The 13,183-nt window shown below is 42.5% G+C and overlaps 1 protein-coding gene across 5 annotated transcripts in view; it reads right to left on the bottom strand.

Annotated features, from left to right (window-relative positions):
- The window catches only part of bahd1 (bromo adjacent homology domain containing 1), an 84,799-nt gene extending 71,893 nt beyond the window's left edge, over window positions 1-12,906 (bottom strand). Inside the window, exons 1-2 of one of the 5 annotated variants that reach the window (XM_055640875.1) lie at window positions 12,775-12,906; window positions 11,357-11,603 (exon numbers count right to left, since the gene is read on the bottom strand). The gene's annotated coding sequence lies outside the window, so the exon portion shown is untranslated. Of the gene's footprint in view, window positions 1-10,628; window positions 11,604-11,692; window positions 11,907-12,020; window positions 12,135-12,774 lie in introns of those variants that run through there. The other 4 variants (XM_055640876.1, XM_055640877.1, XM_055640873.1 and 1 more) reach the window with 4 other exon arrangements.
- Between the last annotated feature and the right edge of the window lie 277 nt (window positions 12,907-13,183).

Below are 13,183 nucleotides of genomic sequence, written 5' to 3'. Positions count from 1 at the left end.
CTACCTGTGATGCTACTTTTAAGGAACTATGTACCTGCACTCCTAGATCCTTCTGCTCTATAACCCTCCACAGAGTTCGACCATTCACTGTGCTGGTCCTGCACATGTTAGACTGCCCAAAACACAACACCTCACATTTCTCTGTATTCAATTCCATCAATCATTCCTCAGCCCACCTGCCCAACCAATCAAGATCCTGCTGCAATTTTTGACAACCATCGTCACTATCTACAATAACACCCACTTTTATGTCATCTGCAAACTTAATAATTTTGCCATGTATGTCCTCATCAAAATCATTGATATAGATGAGAAACCGCAATGGGCCCTGCACCGAACCTTAAGGTACACAGGGCTCCAGTCCAAAAAAAACCCTCGCCGTCACTCTTCATTTCCTTCCATGAAGGCAATTTTCTATCCATTCAGCTATCTCTCCTTTGATCCCATGTGATCTAACCTTCCAGAGCAACCTATCAAGCAGAACTTGACTAATGCTTTGCTGAAATCCATAAATACATCTACTGCTCTGCTCCCATCATCCTTTTTGGTCACATCTTCAAAAAACACAGATTCATGAGATATGACCTCCCACATACAAAACCATGCTGACTCCCTATTCAGCCCTTGACCATCTAAATGCAGATATATCTAACTCCTCAGAATAGTCTCTAGTAACTTTCTGACCACAGATGTCAGGATCACTGGCCTGCATTTCCTAGGCTTTTCCCTGCAGCCCTTTTTGAATAGAGGCACAACATTTGCTACCCTCCAGTCTTCCAGAACCTCTCCTGTATTTACTAACTAATCGTAAATCTCAGCCAGGGCACCTGCAATTTCCTCTCTAGCTTCCAACAGTGTCCTTTGATATATTTGATCAGGCCCAGGAGATTTGTCCACCTTCATTTGCATCAGGGCCTTCAGCACCTCTTCGACAGTAATATTGACTGGTCTCAGGACACTTCCATTGACTGCCCCAAGTTCACTAGTCCTCGTGGCTTTCTCCATGTTGAAAACAGAGAATAAAAACTCGTTGAGGACCTTGCCATCTCCTGTGGCTTCACAGAGCTGACCGCTTTGATTCCCAAATGGTCCCATCCAACCAAATTGGTTTGTTTCTTCCACATGCACCTTCATTTTCTACTATGAAAAAATCCCACTATTCCTAGATAAGCATCTCTACATGACCAGAATTAGTGATCGAAATACAAATTTAAAACTCACATAGATGACAAATGGAGATAATGGGCATAGAAAGAAGGTAGTTGTGGAGGTATGACTTCTGAACTGAAGGATGATAATAAAAATGAATTTGCTCTGAGCAGTAACACCTATATACTAAAGGACTATTTATTTTACCTTGCAGTTTTGTAAATATACATTTTGAATGAATTCCATGATTAAATTGGTCATACAATCAGCATTCAGGTGACATCTTCAAACACAATGTCTCCTTTTAATCTCTAGCGCATGTCCCACCTAAAACATGCACAAAAAAACACATCTATTCACTGTAAAACAGCTCCAAGTAATACAAAACTAATGGCAGACAATATTAAGCACTTGCCCTAAGGGAATCTCAACAGTTGGGACATGTTTATTTCTGTAATTCTCAAATGAATACATAGCTTCAAGAATTTCTTTAGGAAAAAACGATCTAGTCTAAACTATAAACTTTGTATGGCGACTACAGTGTACATTGGAAAACCAATACATTGTCTGACAACACATACAAAGCAAAATCCAACAACATTCTGGTAATGAAGAGAACAAAGTATACAGCAATGTATACTACATTCCTACAATAGTTTATGCTCGTTGTACAATATGATACATACACACGCCTACCCTCAAATGTTCATCACCAAGTTAAATTGATGAAGTTGGTAAATAATTCTAGTACAAGGCCGAAAAAGAGTTGAATTGATTCTCAGCATTCTATATAGAAACATAGAAAATAGGTGCAGGGGTAGGCCATTCAATATGATCATGGCTGATCATCCAAAATCTGTATCCCGTGCCAGCTTCCCCCCCCCACCCTCATATCCCTTAGCCCCAAGAGCTAAATCTAACTCTCTTGAAAACTATATTGTATAAACAAATTTTACATAATGCTGAATAAGCAAAGCAGTAGCATTCCACTGCAAATGTATTCACCCATTATTAACTTCCATGATTTCAAATTATATCATCTTGAAGCCAATTAACCTACAAACCTGTATGACTTTGGAGGGTGGGAGGAAACCAGAACATCAGGTCAAAACTCACACGGTCACAGGGAGAATGTGCAAACTCCGTACAGACAGCACCCCTTAGTCAGGATCAAACCTGGGTCACTACAAACACTACCACTGCACCACCGTGCTGTCCTCCCACATAAAATATCTTGCGAAAGTCATTACACCTAGTTTATGTCAAAGTGCAATAGGTCTGACCCCGCTGTTAGTCCTACCTCATAAATTCATAAGTTATAGGAGCAGACTATACTACTCCACCAAGTTATTGTTTCATCCCAATTAATAAACTCCTACATAATGGTCACATAATACAGAAGTGCTGCACCCTTGAAAGTAGAACCTTTATAGATAGGGTATAATTTCCCTTTGCTATTCCCTTTGTGTGTGTTATTGTGTGCCAAGAGATCTGATTAGGAAGAAGAGATATTTGTGCCAAGAGATCTGTTTAGGAAGAAGAGATATTTGAAGTGTCACAATTGTGCACTCCAGGTTTACAAATGAGGCCAATTACCTTAAATCTCCAATAATCTGCTATCTGTCTATTTAAAAACCCTGATGGTTCAACATCCAGATACGTGCCACATTTCATTCCAACCCAGGTTCGTTGGAAAAGGTATATTATGTAACATCTAAAAAGTTAATCCAAATACAATAAATTGTGGACTACTGTAAATTGAAAACAAAATTGCTAGAAATGATAAGCATGGTGGGCTCACTCCTCCTGGAAGTGCATGGTGAAGGAAAGATCGAACAGAACCTTTATAATCTCTCTCATCAACAGGGTCAAATATACTGACAACATGAGATTAAATTACTGGCGGAAACCTCAAAGATGGATCAATGCCTAAAGAGGCAGGTTACACATTTGAAATGATGAAACCCAACATCACAAGGATACAGGTCTTAACAGAATTCAAAAGTCACCGCACAATAGTACCTAAAAAAAACTGTCAACTAAAATTAATTGATCTAGCAGAGATTAAAGCATTAGAAAGTCTACATATCACTGCAAATTAAAGTTCTTATCTCACCCACCAAGTTTAATTCTATTAGTAGGACTCATTGCAATCTCAGAATCAGTCACACAATCCTCCCAAATTTGGAATATATCCAGACTACTGCTGCCTTAAACCTTCATCCTGTAGAAATCTTGAGGAAAGAAACACAAGTGTTCGAGGAACTCAGCGCATCGTGCAGTGCCCATAGAGGGAAAAGAACAATCGGGTATCTTCAGACTGATAGAGTAGAGAAGGAGACAGGGCAAGGGATGGCCAAGAGTTGGCCAGTGATGGCTGGATCCAGGCAAGAAGGGACTGGCAGGCAGACAAATCGTATGGAGATTGCAACTAAGGGTAGAGGTGATAAGCAGGAAAGACAAAGTGTCGCAAGGAAGGTGGGGAATTAAATTAGAACCAGACGGAGAGATATTGAGTAGATGGGAGTTTGGGAGGGACAGGGTTCAGTGGTAATGAACAATAGAAAGTCACCAAGTAAATCAAACACATTCTGCAGCACTTCTGCTCCCGACTGCAGATCTCAAACACTTTAAGGAAGCTCCTTTAAAAATCACAACCCTGCTGTGATTCCATCCTGTTAAATAGCCAGGGAATTTGAATATGCAGTCTCAGCCTGCACCCAGAGCAATTTAAACAGAATTTCTAGCTAAATGCAAGGAGAGAGCATGTTAGCGCTGCGTCTAAAAAAAACATTCTCCTCAACTTCCTGTTTTGTTAAAACTGACTTGCACATCAAGCACACACTTGAGCTACTTTCACATAAGGTCCAGTTGAGCAATTAATTCAAAAGCAGTGGGCACATTAAAGTAGTAATCTGCAAATTAGACCGCATCACACTTTTGCACAAGGATACATCTTCCTCATTTTCCCTGCAAATATTCCATTAAATTACTTTGCATTAAATTACTTTGCATAAATTTTATTCTCACCTGTTCACCTGCTTCATCTCTCATTTTAACTGGAGTCGTCTCTTGGTTACTCATCTATAACTGTTCTGCAACACAAGCCCCCCCCATTCCTGCAATTGCACTTTGATACCCCTCCATCCCAATTTTAATACACAAGTTTGTCTGCTATTCATAGCCTCCCCAATTTTTTTCTGAACTTTCATTGGTCTACGAACAAGTTATTTTCAATATTGTGGACTTCAAAAATGGCTCAAATTTAACTAAATAACCTTTCCTAATTTTTTTAACATCCACATACTCCACCCATGCCCACTTTATTAGACAATTACCCTTCCACAAACAATCTTTGAAACTCCTAAGAATTTGCAACCTCTCTCACTCAAAATCCCCGTCTAAGACTTAACATGCTTTGTTTTAAGAACATGAACGTTACCCAGTAAAATCCCTAGTTGTAACACAGCTCTCATGATCAACCAAATCTTAGCTCTGCTCTTGTGTTACCTTTACATTAGAGAACTGTAAATTCCTTAAATCTTCAAATATTCATACTGAACTGTAACATCAAGTTACCAAATGTTTTCCTCGCCCAATTCTCACATTTTTACTTATTCTGCATGAAGCCGTATAATAGTCTTAGAAACGTCACCCTGCATTTTCAGTCCTGAATGCACCATTAAATTCCCCAGCTAATGATGTCTAACTTTTCCTATCGCCACAGGACATATCACCTCAGCATGTCACGTAACCATGTACAATGCAGTACCCATCAATCCAAAGGATGACCTGTCTGTCCCTCTCCAACCATCATACTCCAGATGCAGTAGGACCATCTCAAACTCATTTTTGTTATTCTGAAGCAACAAATTGCTGTTTAAATCAAGCATCCAACGTGTTTTTAATGCCTTTGTCCACATTAGGTAACAATGTATTTTAATCAACATTTCCGCCAGTACAATAAATACCTTTATCATTTGATAAAGTCCCCAAAGATAGGCTGATCCAGAAGATTAAGATGCAGTGACTTGGTTGTATGGCCTCGGACTGGCTTCTTTATTTATATATATATGTAAACAGCAAATATAGATCAGCTACTGAAAAGGCAAATGGAATTTAGTCCGAGCAAGTATAAGGTGTTGCACGTTGGGAGGCAAAACGCAAGGGGAAAGTATACAATTAATGGCATGACCCTGACCAGCATTGATGTACAGAAGGATCTTGGGGTCCACGTCCAGAACTCTCTGGAAGTGGCAACAACAGAAGATAGAGTGATAAAGGAGGCATATAATGTGCTTGCTTTCATAGGTTGGTGTATTGAGTACGAGTCAGGAAATTATGAATGTAGACAAAAATGCTGGAGAAACTCAGCAGGTGAGGCAGCATCTAAGGAGCGAAGGAAATAGGCAACGTTTCAGGACAAAACCCTTCGTCAGACTGATGTCAATTATGTCAGGAAATTATGATGCAGCTTCATAGGACTTTGATTAGGCCATATTTGGAGAATTTGATGCAATTCTGATAGCCCCATTGCTGGAATGATGTGAAGGCTTTGGAAAGGATACAGATGAGGTTTACCAGAATGATCCCAGGCAGAGGTTGGACAGATTGGATTGTAAAGGAGGTACAATTGTCTGAATGTCATGAAGCAGCTTTATAGGACTTTGGGTAGGCCACATTTGGAGTATTGCATGCAGTTTTGGTCATCTCACTACAGGGTGGATGTGGAGGCTTTGGAAAGGATGCAGAGGCAGTTTACCAGAATGTTACCTGGATTAGGGGGTATTAGCTACAGGGAGAGGTTGGACAGATTTGGATTGTTATGGTTGAGATAGTCGGGGAAACCTTTTTTTAAAAACAGTGCCTGGAACGTGTTGCCAAGGTTGGTGGTTGCGGGAGATAGGATAATGACATTTAAGAGACCTTTGGATAGGCAGGGAGGAATATGGATTATGTACAGGTAATAAGAGATGATCGAGGCATCATGTTCAGCACAGATATTATGGGCTGCAGATCTTAGCAGTAAGATCTGCAGCAGTAAACATCTATCATTCTGGTTTGCCACTGCCAGACCTAGCTTCAGCACCTTACCCAATTAACTCTCCGAGCTCCATAATCCTATAAAAGGAAAAGGCCAGAGAAAGAAAAAAAATCCTTCTTTTCTCCATTCCTCAATTCCCACATCCCCTTCCAGCTCTACATAATCATATAACACAAATGCATGTACACTTCAGGGTCTTGGTAAGTTTTCCTTCCACAGGATACAACTTCAAATCTGTTGCATGCAACCTTTCATATTTGTTTTGACAAGAACTCACATTTCCCATCATATACTTTTTAAAAAAGAATCCACACATTATCCTAATTCTGCCTCCACATTCCCCAAGGTAGACACAAAGTGCTGGAGTAACTCAGCGGGACAGGCAGCATCCCTAGAGAGAAGGAATGGGTGACGTTTCGGGTCGAGACCCTTCTTCTCAACCCAAAACATCACCCATTCGTTCTCTCCAGAGATGCTGCCTGTCCCGCTGTTACTCCAGTAGTTTGTCTACCTTCGATTTAAACCAGCACCTGGTTCTTTCCTCTACATTCCCCTACCTCCCCCCCAATCTTTAACATACTTCTCATCTTTTCAACATTAGTCTTGTCCCTTGCATTCCCATTTTCAAGAAACCTTCCTTTTTTACCCATCACACCTTTTCCTGGAACTATTTCCTCCTACCTCAATGTTCCAGTTTTCTCTATTCCGTATAATTTACATCACCTTTACATTCAATTTTGCAGAATCAGAGGGCTAAAATAACTTTTGAACAATTAAACCTTTGACCTAATCGGTCTCAATCATTCAGCCCATCAATATCTCATTCTCATTTTAGCTCCTTTTCTTTGCTCTTTACTGTTTTTTTATCATGCCTCCCGCTAATCTGGTTCTTTAATTTTTGTTTCAGCCCACTCCATTTCTTCCTTTACCTTCCACCTCACTAGCTCCTTTTACTTATTTCACCTCCTTCTCAAGCTTTTTCTCCCCACTACCCATTTCAGTAATCTTCCTTCAAACTTCTTTCTCCTATTACTTTGCACTCTTTTCTATTTATTTAACTCTGAATACAAATATTTGTTATTACATCTAGTTTCATACCCCTGCCCCACTCCCTTTATCTTCTGCCCAAATTTATTATTTTATTGTTGTATCCTGTCCTCTATTTTTCCCTTAGGGGCCTTTTCCCTCCCTTATTCATTTTTCTCTAGATACTCTTCTTATTCCCTTGCCTTTCCAAACCATTTACCCATCTATTCCCTGTTATTAGTTTTGTGCTTTCTTTGTGAAAAATTTGGAGATGACGACAAAGAGTATAATGGCAGCAGTGTTTGTGGAAGTAAAATTTAGTTGATGAACTGCAATTTTAAAGGAATAATATCTGACACCCTTACCCAGCTTCTGTGTGACCCCCAGACCAACAAAAATAGTTAAACAAGTTACAAGAGCTTAATGTCTGTGGTTGGAAAGTTACTACAGAGTATTCCGAGGGATAGGATAGATGTGCATTTAAATAGACAAGGACTGATGAGGGATAGTCAACCTGGTGTTGTACGTGGAAGGTCATGTCTCACAAATCTGATTGAGTTTTTTTTTAGGATGTTACCGAAAAGGTTGATGGAAGTCAGAGCTATAGACGTTGTATACATGAATTTCAGTAAAGGATTCAACAAGGTTCTGTGTGGTAGGCTGCTCAGTAAGGTTAGATCCCATGGGATCCAAAGAGAGATAGCCGAATAGATAGAAAATTGGCTTGAGCTATAAGGAAGGGTTGAGCAGGCTAAAACTCTATTCCTTGGAGCGCGGGAGATCGTGCACAAAATCATGACGGGAATAGATTGGATAGATGCACAGTCTCTTGCACAGAGTAGGGGAATCGAGAACCAGAGGACATAGGTAAAGATGAGGAGGGAAAGATTTAATAGGAACCTGAGGGGTAACTTTTTTTTTTTTTTTTACACAAAGGTTGGTGGGTGTGTGAAATGAGCTGCTGGTGGAGGAAGTTGGGGCAGGTACTACAGCAACGTTTCAAAACATTTAGACAGGTACATGGATAGGACAGGTTTAGGGAGATATGGTCCAAACACAGACATGTGGGACTAGTGTAGTTGGGACATGTTGGCCAGTGTGGGCTAGTTGGGCCGTAAGCATATGAGTCTGGGAGAAAATGGGCCTTATTGCTCTTTGTCATTTAAAAAAAATATGAAATAGAAACAATGTCTTGAGTGTTTGACAGCGAGAAGGAACACTTTAGATTGCAAGAGGATGGAGATGATAAGGTCAGTCGGCAGAAAATTGGCAAATGGAATTTAATCGCAAGAAATGAGGCAAGGCATTTGCGACTGCAACAGACAATCGATTAGCTAAATAACTAAATATATGAAGAAAGGATCTTGAGAGTGTATTGAGAGTTACATTAAAGGTAGCAACATAAGACAATAAGGTGGTTATACTTTAGTAACCAAACAGGAGAATAATACTAGAATTTCAAGTACTGGGCACCTTATTACAGAAAATATGTCATTGTGCTGGAGAGGGTTCTAGATGTTGCCAGGACTGGCAAATTGCATCTTCTAGCACAGATGGGATAAACCAGAATTGTTCTCTTATGGAAAAAGGGAAATTGAGGAGAGAGTTAAGTGAGGTGTATAAATATATAAGTAACTTCTAAAATGCAACAAATTATCTATTTTACTTGGCTGAAGGGTCAAAAACAAATATACAGATTTAAAGTAACTGGTAAAAGGATTAGAAGGCAGGCAACTTTTTAAAATCCCACACAGAGTATAGCAAGAATCTTAACTTATTGCCTGGAAAGGTAAAGAGGAAGAGACCCTATCACATTTAAAAAGTACTTGGATGTGCACTTGAGTTAGTTCTGATATGCTGGGCAAAAAAAAACTATTTTTTCAAGGTACAATTAAGCTAGTTTGCACTTTTCTCAACTGGCAGACAAGAGTAAATGGTCCTCATCAGTCCTTAAAAAATATATTATTTGAGCGTATTGCAGCATTCCTTTTATTCTCCAATTCTTGTATCTTCACTTCGCCCATCTTACTTTTCTCTCCTCGTTCTATCACCCTTACCTCGTATCTTTACAAACTAAGCAATTAATTTCACATCCTCCTTATTTCAACCTTCTTACACCTCCTTCCTCAAATCAAAGCATTTATTTTCTCTCATCTTTCAGACTTCATCTCAGCTCCCTTTCACATTTTCTAGGTTCCAATGCATTCCCATCTCTTATTTTCACTCACACTTTTGGTTTATGTTCCCTTTGCTTCATTCACTTTTTCCATATACTCCTCTTTCCATGTTACCTCTACTTTTATTGACCCTCCCAACTTTCTTTCTTTTCTACTTTCCTCATATTCCCTTTCTATATTCAACTTTTGTTCTGTTACCATACCAAAGTTCCTTCTTTTTAATTGTTTCACTCCTATTCCCTTATGCACATTCATTCCCTTAAGTCGCCAAATAATTTCTCGTTTTCCCTTTCAGTGCTTCTCCATTCCCCTTTCCAACTACCACCTGCCATTGCATCTTGCATCTCTCCCAACTAGTTCAATGTCAATGGGTCTTTTTGTACCTTCACTGTCTCTAACTTTGGATTCTTGAACTCTTTCTATAACCCACTTTCCCCCACCATGCCTATCTGTTACCACCTTATTTTCCTTTGAGCGCCACTTCTCCCTAGATTACTCAACATCCTTTCCTTCCTGACCCAACTACTACTCACCGAGTTATCCCCTCAATTCTTCTAACACCTCCTGCCTTCCAAGCTCCTCCACTAGCCCTCCTACCCACTCATCCCTCTCCCAGCTTCTCCTTCTTCAGCCACTGATCCCAACCCCCTTTGCCTCCTCCTCCCACCACCGCGCTCCGCTTGGGCTCCAGAAGATGGCGGGGCGGGGAGAAGGGGGTCACGGCGATGGGGCCGGCCTCGGGACGCTGACTTCTGCCCGGTCTCCGGTGCCGGGACTCCCGACGCGGGCGGGATGGCCTCCAGCCCCAGGCGTCCGGCTCTCCCGGCCTGCGAGAGGGCGACGGCCGCGGTAAACACCGGGATCCCAGGACACGCAGCTGGTCCGAGCCCGGGGCCAACCGCCACCGCGCGCGCCGCCAGCCCACCCGCCCGCCTCTCTCCATCACCCACCCCGGCCATCTATCCTCAAATTGCTGGCTTCTCCTTTAAAATAACCGGAAACTTAGCGAGTGCAATCCACCCGCCTCGCTGCATTGCATTCTCGCTGAGTGGCGGACACGGTGCATCCTTGCAACACACACACAAAAAAAAAAAACTTGTTTGCTTTAGGCCGGTGCATATAATGTTAACAGCGCGGCGCCTTTCACGGGTCCAGCCCCGCACCGCGCGCCGAGCCCGGATCCCCGGGCATCCACCAGCCCCGAAGTCGCTGACTGACAGCCTGACACTTACCTGGGGCTTTCGCGCCGCCAGTCGACACGTTGACCAAGAGTACGAGCAGCGCTGTATTCCGTGTGTATGTAATTTCACCTCCCACTCTCCGCCACCCCACAACCCCCCCAAAAACAACCCAGCAACTTTTCAGCCCAGCTCCGGCTTGCCCTGCGCCATGTTGTTTTTTTTTGGTGGGTAATATTACGTGTGCAAAAGAAAATTAAATTTGCATAACAAAAGTAAAAGTAACGGTTGCCATATGGTCCGCGGTAATGGGTAAATAATGAAGGAGGCGGAGACACTCGGAAGAGGACAGGGGGTGTGCGCTGAAAGTGCACCCCACGATGAATGCGTGGGGACCCAGCCAAGGTTTACAAAGAAGAGAACCTTCTTCTCCTCTCCGTGGAAAGCCCAGCTTTCTTCCTGGAATTAATACAAACTCAAGGAACATATAGGATATCGGTGGGATCGCTTCCCGATTGCAATGATCGATCACATCGAAGAATCGGATTTTTAGCATATTCATCAAGCTGCTTGGAGAAGGAAAGGGAAAACGACAGGTTTTTCCCCGTATCTTTGGTTCGTTATGAACATTTGAAACATCGGTCACGAATAAAACGTATATGTACTCGTTCCCCACTTAAACGAAGTAAAAGACGACTTTAGACAGGCCGATTACTCAAGTTCAACCCTAGCAGAAAGAGCGCATATTAACTGAAAACATATCACTCGAGTGGAAGATATACCTTGAATCGAAGTTTAGGCAGCCGAGATGCAGCGTAGTACGCAGTTCAATTTTGAGAACATTCTCTCCCTCTACTCCCGTCCCCTGAGCGACGTTAACTCCAGATGCTGGAAGAGTTTAATGGCAACGACAAAAAAAAAAACATGTCATGCTCCGCTTCCGGGAACGTGACTTCTCTGCGAGCTGGAATGCAACATTCTGCAAATCACGCACACGTCCACACGTCCCTTATCGGGGCGGCCAAGGACCTGGAGATTAAAAAACACCATGAAAATAAAGTGCAACCAAAGTGAAGCTAGCAAATAAGAAGGCTCCAGAGAAGCACGCTACAACTCACATGATTTTAAAAACAAGCTACCTAGAAAAGTCTCCGTGCGATTATTTACAGAGCATCACTTCCATTCAACTGATAGACAAGTCATCCCCAACTCCTTTGCCTGCTTCGCAATACTGCGCCACCTCCGGACACCGGCAAAAATCGGATTGTCCCACTTTCCACCCGAACATGCAGTAAACACGCAAACCAGTCTCCACCTGTTTTATCCAGTGTGCATTGTTTGCTGCGCGGGGCAACATTTGCTCACGTTGTCTGCAAACGTAAGCAGCAGAATGAGGGAACACACGCAACCACCCCCCAAGAGGAGCCTTTGCAACGCTTGGCAAACCTTTTAATCTTGTTTTGGAACGCACCACGTGTCGGAACACACCATCGAGTCACGTACGCGACGTCACCGCGATAAAAGTGACACATGACTTTTCTGGCCCTTATCCCATATAATAGACGAGGAGTCTGTTGAGATGCGTGGTCCGATAATGTAAGCGCAGTCCGTTTGATGCAATTATCGTGCATTCATGGGCACCCAACCCCCAGAGTGATAGCTGCCGCCGTTAATTTAATTCCATTGTCCCATCGCAGGGCTGAACCAACTCGGCCACCACTTGACCCTGCATTGAGTATCCAAACCCTACCCCCCTCACATCACAACATCTCCTTCCATTTTGCACAATTCACTCGTATCAATCGCTTCGGCCATTCCTTCTCTCCAGAGATGCTGCCTGTCCCGCTGAGTTACTCCAGCATTTTGTGTCTATCACCGGCGACCTCCCCTTGACCTCTCCAATGCCCATCTCCTCCAATGCCCATCTTCTCTAATATTATCATCTGATTCCTCCTTTCGAAAAGCAGCAGCGGAGACACACAAGACGGCAGATGCTGGAATCTTGAGCTAAAACCAAAGGAGCTCCGCGCATCGGGCAGCAACTGTGAAGGGGAATCTGTGGAGAAAATCAGCTGTAAACACCCTAATCCTTCCATCGACTCCTCTGCCTCATCTCAGTACCATTGTCTACGCAGCATTGCAAATACTGATCACTCGGTGGCCGTCCCTTGCAGCCGATCCCTGTGACCACACTACCCACCTCATTGCATGATCTCGGCTGATTGTCCCGGCCTGTGCCGAGGGAGCGCCGCGCCGCACCGCCGGCAGAACTTTTGCAGAAACGACCAGTTTTAACAGTCCAAATTAACTCAGCGAGGCGACTCCTGCAGGTCAGGCAGATTATAAAGGGTTTCTGTCAGCCTTGCCGGGATGCATTCAACGAGGGAGTGTCAGTCCCCTGCAGTTTCGGCGGGAAAGATTTCCTTCTGAACCTGCCCCCACGTTAAACAGCACACGATGAGTAACTTCAGCCCTCATTAGTTTCACTATTTTACTTTGTTTTTAACGCGAACTTAAAAGGTATTTAATTGTCGGCAATGTAATTTTATGCAGTTAATTGTGTCACGATTTTTTTTAAAACAACTAATTAATATCAAAATTAGTAGCAT

This window comes from Leucoraja erinacea, chromosome 9, assembly GCF_028641065.1.
Source record: "Leucoraja erinacea ecotype New England chromosome 9, Leri_hhj_1, whole genome shotgun sequence".
Lineage (NCBI taxonomy): Eukaryota > Metazoa > Chordata > Chondrichthyes > Rajiformes > Rajidae > Leucoraja > Leucoraja erinaceus.
Note: the sequence above shows the minus strand (reverse complement) of the source record. Positions and strands in the feature narration are given on the sequence as shown.